Consider the following 7,967-nt stretch of genomic DNA (forward strand, 5'->3'; position numbering starts at 1 on the left):
AAATTTCTTGATTTTGAATATTGTACTCAGGTTATGTAGGATAATGTCCTTTTCTATAAGAAATACACACTAAAGTATTCTTTGGCCTAGGGGTACAGCATTCCCAATATACTCTCAAAGTGTTCAAAAATAATATATATATATGTTCAAAAGTTATGTATATACATACATATATACACACATACAAACCTATTCACATATAAGGATATAAGATAGAAGGGATCTTCCTTAATCTTATAAATAACATCCACAAAATCTTGTTGCAAATATCATTACTCATTGCCCATTGTTAAAATAGTCCCAGGAGATTAAAACAAAAGGAGGATAGCTAGTCTTTGCACTCTTGCTCAGTATTTTACAGAAGACTGAATTTTCTGCAAGAAGGCAAGAAAATAAATATATAACAATTAGAAAGAAAAAAGCGAATGTGTCTTCCTATACCACATAAAATATTCCCTCAAATGTTATCTTCACTATGAGTCCAAACACTGACACCCAAGTTACACCTTTAACCACTCCCAGGATCCCTGAACTTCTCATCACCTGAACCCTGCTCTTCTTGTTTCCAGGGGACCCATCACCTTCTAATCTACCACGTGACTCAATATCACAGATGCATTGTTTATTATCTTTTCCCATCAACTACAGAGTAAGTCCCGGGATTTCCATTTATATTTTGTGCACTGATATGTTCCATTTGCCTAGAAATGTGCCTGAAGCACATAAACTCCACAATAAATATTTGTTAAAATACTGAACAAATATCACAACACAGATTTCCTGCCTATTTGCACAACTCTGAATACTCTTTCTGACTCTACCCGTGCTTCTTTTCCTTCAATTTCACTACCCTCAGTGCCCTCGGAAATGAAGCAGAGTCATATTTTGGAAACAAAGCCCTCAAACTGACTAAGAATCCTGGATAGACATTTGATCAGCTTCCTCCTCTCACTTATGAGATGACATGGTATTCTTTTCACATTCCTGTAGGATTTTATTATTTCAAAAGTAGATTCTTCCCATCAGTTTCTGCCACTCCTGGTGGCTATCTCATGAAGCACTTTTCATAGCCTTCAGTGATTTGCACAATCCCAAATGTTTTTCACAGATAATCTCCGGTCCCCATGTAGACACTGTGACTGCACTTACAGGTGAAATGATAATTACTCCCCAGCAAGGAGATGAGATCATGGAACCCAAACCTTTATCTCAGGCTCATCTGTCCCATTTAGACACTTGCACAGATGCTGCCACGGCAGTCCCTGTCGTGGGAGCAAACCCAAATTTGGTAAAGAGCTCTTCTTTTCAGGTAAGTGTCAGATTCTTACAAAATACTTATCTCAAGAAATCCAGGGTTAACTATTTTTTGCAAAATTGGCTTTCTGAGTTGGGAAAAAAAAAAACCTTAAGTAGATGAAAAATGATAGATAGACAGACGGACAGAGAGATAAGCCCAAACACAAACAAACAGGAAATACATTTGCTGAGGAAACCGGAGGCACGTCACCACTCTCGTCAACCTGCTTCAGGGCTGTCTGACATCTCTCCTCTCCCCTCAGTTATATTGTTTGGAAACTTCTCTCACTAAATGCACTGACCATAACAAGTCACTCTAAAGGCTTCAAGATTCAGCATATTTCAAGTAATAATACAAAGAAGATGAGCTCCCATTCTGAGTAAACACCTAGTGTCTGTGGGATATCAGTTCTTGGTGTGTGTGTGCCTATTTTGTTTTGAGCAGAGGCATGGGGTGCTATACGGAGTCTTTAATAATGTGTCTGTAACTTTCTGTCATCAGTGGTGGGTTAACCACATCTCTCATCTAGACCAATGAAAGGCTCATTTATCTGTCATGTACAAAAACGGAAATATTATGTAAAGATGAATACGGCAAAAAGACTGTGGGAGTATTGGAAAAAGAATAATCAGGACTTTAAATCTCAAAACATAAACATTACCCAGACATTGAAACAAATTGTAAAGTGCCTCAATTGTCTCGTTCTCACACTAGTCTGACCCTCTCCCTGCCCTCCCAGGGCTGTCCTTCTGGACTGACTCACACCTGTGTCTGGATCTGTATCGATCTATCCACACTCTCTCCTAGCTATAGTGTAGTTTCACTCCAAACACATGTCCCATTTGTAAGATAATTCTTTTTCAAACAAACAAAATAAAAATTCTGACCAGAAACGTTGTTGGAAGAGGAGGTCCACCTTCCTTTCCCTGGGAGCAGGAGGCACTTAATTTAGATCCTCCTTGTGTCTCCCCAGAACCTTTAAGGGCAGAAGAAATTATGTGTCATTATTGCTTTCGAATCCCTGCAGGTCTTTAGGGGCTGGAGTAATCCAAAACCTCAGCAATGTCGTTGTTGTTAGGCTGTTGTTTGTTTTTGTTTTTTTGAGGAAGATTGGCCCTGCGGTAACATCTGTTGCCAGTCTTCCTCCTTTTTCTTTTTTCTCCCCAAAGCCCCAGTACACAGTTGTGTATCACAGTTGTAGAGCTGTAGCTCATAGGTACGGGACGCCGCCACAGCATGGCTTGATGAGCAGTGAATGGGTCTGCGTCCAGGATCCGAACCGGTGAACCGCGGGCCAGCGAAGCGGAACTCGCGAACTTAACCCCTACGTCACCGGGCCGGCCCCAGGCTCTCTGTTTGGTGCAAGCACTTTAAATTCTCACAGTAAATTCTATTGACACGTTTCTGTTGTTTCACTTCATCTTGTGATTCCTCTTGAGGATGCTTCCTGGTCCTTTCCTTCATCCTTCTCTTATATCGCCTCACTGTCCTTGTTTCATAGCCTAGGTTGATTCCACCAGCCATTTCCTATATTTTCCAGTTCAACCTTGAATAGTGTTATAAAATTACAGTTTTCATATGAATATGTTCAACAAATCCATGTGTGTGTGCAGTTAAATATTCACTTTGACTACTATCTCTCTCCTCCCTCCCATCCTTCACAGTCCTCAGAAAGAACAGTATTGTGCATTGGTGAGGATCCTTCCAGGTTTTCATTTGTATGTGCATAATCAGTAAGATCTCTGAGAATGCCCCTCTGGCTGACCGCATGCTGAGTGAATTCCTTCTGTGCATTCTCTTGTCAAACCTCCTGATCGATGCCCATGGCACGCACATGCTCACTGCCAGCAGGATCAGAGCTTCCTACCCCTCAATGTCCCTACTGTTGATATATGTGTGTATTCAGTTTTCTTCCCCAAAACGTTAGTGACTTGAATTACATAAAGTATTTATTATGATGAAAGCAACTGCAATAAAATTGAAAAAAAATTAGATCTTACTTCCCTTAATCCAAAATAAATTGCTCTGAAAAAAATACACTTTTTAGATTCTAAAAAAAATGCCCTTGAGGTAAAGAGTGGGAGTCAAACCAGATAAGTTTACAAAGACATGGTATAAACTTTTGAATTTTGCACACATAAAAAAAGTTTAAAATATCTTCTAATTTCTGGGCCACCTTAATGAACTCCAATTCTTCAATCATATTTCATTAATTATCGTTTGTGACAGGAATGAAAAATGAAGTTTTGTGTCAGAGAAGTATGATCCATAATAATATTTTGGTAATTTGATATATATATAGTCGAAAATAATAGAACATCCTTTTCAATTTCATTGGTATTTTTATGATCACTTGTGAGACAAAGATATTTTATGAGAGTATGAATGAGTCCGTCGGGTACTGTTCATATCCATTGTCATCATTTCTTTTTGGTTTTAATAGTCTAACTAGTATCATTAGTGACATTATTGTTGATAGCTTCCTCTTATATGTTTTATCTAATTAACTATTTTTGTGTTTAATTTTAATTTGTTTATTTAATATAATATCTACTAATCTTCTCATTTCATTATTAAAATAAAAATGCCATTTGTTTGGACCATGTACTGTGATGATTTCCTCAACCCCAAATTATAAAAATATACTCCAGTATTTTTACCTAGGAGATTTGTCATTCTTTACGTTTTAGATCCAGTATGTTATTTAGTTCTAATTGTGAAATGTTGAAATACCTCTATTTCTACCTCCAAATAAGTTAATACCATGTAATAAATAGATAATTTTCCCAGAAATTTATCAGGAAGAATATATGCATATACATATGTATGTATTATTTATGTTCTGTGCCATTGACTTTTCTTTTTTTCCATTTTCAGCATAAAGCTTTCCTTTGTACCCATTATCGTCATTCTCCTTTAGTTTTTATTTATTTTTATAATTACTTGAGAAGTGTTAAAAATATTACCATTTAGACTAGAATCATGTTAAATAAGATACCTATATTGTAATAATATCTTCATGAATATTATCTTGGGCTCCAGTTTCTCTCTATTATTTACTTCTCATCCTCATATTTTAATTGAGTTTTAAATTTTCTTCTATTTTTCCTTAAAATTACATAATTTTGCCAAATTTTAATACACAGCTTTATTTTGTTCAATGTATCAATACCAATGGATTTTACTGAGAATGATTCTCAACAGGACTTTAAGATATCTTTGCAGGTATTTTCACCCTGTACATACCCCTTGGATTTTTTTTTTTAATTGACATTTTTGTAGAGATAATTCATGACTCACATGCAGTTGACAGAAATAATACAGGAGATCCCATGTGCACTTTACTCAGTTTCCTCTAGTGGTAACCTCCTGCATGACAGTGATAATATGCACTGCTCTTATTCCCTTTTCACCATTTTTATCTTATTTTAATAATAATATTTCACGGTTATTATCTTATTTCACTACTTTTATTCAGATGGGTGCGTGTGTGTGTTTTTGTGTGTGTATATCCTTTTGGGTTTTAAAGCCATTAGATGGTTTTTTCTTTGTTGGATGGGCCACAAGGCCAACACACAATAAAGCTCTCTTTTTCTTTCATTCTATGTATTTTAAAATTTCATTTTGATTTACTATTGTTTAAACATTATGTAAAATATTTAAATTTGTGAAGGTTGAAGCTATAACACAAGAAAATTTCATAAACATTCATTTCTGTCCCTGCACCCGGTTAACACTCTATTCCTTCGTTGAAACTTTTCTACTTGCTTCAAAAAATATAGCATACTTTGTACACTGCTCTGGACTATGCCTTTTTCACTTAAGAATATATCCTGGAGAAAACTCCATAGTCACTTCTACTATAATGCAATGTATGTGCTCCTGAAAAAGCCCAAGATTTACAAAATCCAAAATAACCTCACAGAGCTTATTGAGACACTCAAAAATGTCATCAGTGAAACATAAAAAAGAATATAGAAGCCTAGTAATTATGGCAACACAGTTTTAAACATTTTAAATATTTAAGAAATATGCAAATACTGTAAAAATATGACACTTTGCCTTAAAAAGCTGAAATTTGCATGTGGAAGTGGGAGTCAGAAGGACTACAGCTTATGAATGACTGTGAAGTGGTGGAAGGAGGGTCATCTAAAAACAGCCTGGTGCGGGGTACGTGAAATGGGTGAAGGGAACCAAAAGCTACAAACTAACAATTATAAAATAAGTAAGTCATGGGGATGTAATGTACAGCATGGCGACTATACGTAATAAGACTGTATTGCATATTTGAAAGCAGTAAGAGAGTAAATCTTAAAAGTTCTCATCACAAGAAAAAAAATTTTGTTAACTATGTGTGGTGACAGATGTTAACTAGAATTATTGTGGTGATCATTTTGCAATAAATACAAATATCAAATCATTATGTTGTACACCTGAAACTATATAATATTGTATGTCAGTTATACCTCAATTTTAAAAATTACATAAATAAGTCAAGTGGAAAGTTATAACACAAGATGTGGGTGTAAGAGGCTATAAGACACAGTGAAGTGAGGCGTCTGGTACGTTTGAGTTGTGTCCTGGTGTGTATTTTGTATTCCCGCATGGCTTGCTTCAGAGTGCAGTTTTCTGCATTCATCTAGTCTTCCAGATGAAAAACACATGTAAGCAAACAAAATTTGCTTTATGTTCAAAGTGTTTCCCAATTTCTCAATCATGTTGGAAAAAAATTTCAAACAATAGCGACTGGCTTGGTACACAGATATCTCCTTTCCTCATCTCTCTAGCTGTCGAGAACTGTGTGCAGTTGTGCCCTCATTCATTCACCCAGACCCTGAGAGATGGACACAGGCTATTTCTTTTGCTCACTTGGCAGAGTTTTCTTTCTTTCTTCCTTTTTATTTTAATAGACTTTCTTTTTTATGGAAATATGTTCAACATATAACATTGTGTAAATATATGGTGTACAACATGTTAATGTGATATTTACATATTCAAATATGATTGCCATTTTAGTGATAATTACCAACTCTATCACATTATATAATTATCCTCTCTTATTATAAGTGGTTGAAATAATTAAGTTCTAGTCTCTTAGCAAGTTTGATGGTTATCTGAGGCTATTTCTAATGCAGTTCAACAGTGAATTGCCTTTGCACAAAAAAAAGCATAAAATGTTAATGCCTGCTTAACATGAGAAAATATGATTTAGGTTAAGTGTTGAAATGTACTCTCCATAGTGATAGCAAGACATTTATTTCTACTTTTTTCTTTTCTCATTCTTCTGACTTCCATTAAAATCAACACCCCTAGATATTGATGCCACGGGTTCTGGCAAATTGGAATTGGGGATTATCTTCCTCACTCAGACTGCAATTGGGATCCTAGGAAATTCATCCCTCCTTTGTCTTTATAACTTCTCTTTGCTCACTGGACATAAGGTGAGACCCACAGACCTGATTCTCAACCAACTGGTCTTAGCCAACTCCTTGGTTCTTTTCTCCAAAGGGATACCTCAAACAATGGCTGCTTTTGGATAGAAATGTTTCCTGGATGATGCTGCATGTAAACTTGTCTTTTATTATTACAGAGTGGGCACAGGGGTTTCCTTCAGCACTATCTGTCTCCTCAATGGCTTCCAGGCCATCAAGCTCAACCCCAGTATTTGTAGATGGATGAATCTCAAGCTTAGATCCCCAAAGTTCATTGTCTTTTGCTCTTTCCTTTGCTGGATTCTGCATCTCTTGATGAATTCATGCATTCCTATAATAGTGAATGGTCCACTGAACAGCAAAAACCTTAGTGTGGAAAACAATTGTGGATACTGCTCCTGGACAATGCCAGAGAGATTTAGCTCATTATATACGGTTATGTATTTTTCCCTTGACTTTATGAGTTTGGGCTTCATGGTGCGGGCCAGTGGCTCCATGGTCTTTATCCTGCTCAGGCACAAGCAGCGAGTCCAACACATTCATAGTAAAAGATTCTTTCACAGACTTTCCCACGAGGCCAGAGCCACTTATACCATCCTAATCCTGGTGAGGGCCTTTGTTACCTTTTATTCCATCTATACTATTTTGACTTTTTGGATGACTTAGTTGCAAACCCAGGCCAGTGGATAGTGAACAGCTCTGTGCTCATGGCCTCATGTTTCCCAGCATTCAGCCCCTTCGTGCTTATGATCATTGACACCAGAATCTCTCAGTTCTGCTTTGCCTGAAGGTCAAGGACAAACTGTTTTCCTAATCTAGTTACAGTGCTATGAATCTGTAATCTCCATGGCATTTAATCGTTCATTTTGATATTTGTTAACATTTGGTTAACTACTGCATACAAGGAAATTAAGATGCCATGGCAAATAAGGCCAGTAATGTCTCATGGATGTTACACTAGAGATAAAAATGAACATCACGTATTTAAGAATACAAAGATTACTTACTCTGGCAGTGTTAGGATCCTCTGAGGAGAAGTTCAGGGAATTCTGAAATAGTGCAAAAGAAGGAAATTTCTAAGTTTAGGGAATTAGAGGAAATCCATCACTTTGGGTCTTATCAAGATAAATGGGAGGTTTTTTAAAACATATTTTTGAAACATAATTGGATCCAGTTCTTTCTGACAAAAGGAAAATCACCTGGAAAATCCTACACAACCTAAAGGAACTAGGAGAAAT

At 36.4% G+C, this 7,967-nt stretch overlaps 1 pseudogene; it reads left to right on the forward strand.

Annotated features, from left to right (window-relative positions):
• LOC101405543 (vomeronasal type-1 receptor 1-like) overlaps positions 1-7,562 on the forward strand; it is a 34,738-nt pseudogene extending 27,176 nt beyond the window's left edge.
• Positions 7,563-7,967: the final 405 nt, after the last annotated feature.

The sequence above is a fragment of the Ceratotherium simum genome, chromosome 33 (assembly GCF_057802395.1).
Source record: "Ceratotherium simum simum isolate JZ-2026a chromosome 33, ASM5780239v1, whole genome shotgun sequence".
NCBI classification, from domain to species: Eukaryota; Metazoa; Chordata; class Mammalia; order Perissodactyla; family Rhinocerotidae; genus Ceratotherium; species Ceratotherium simum.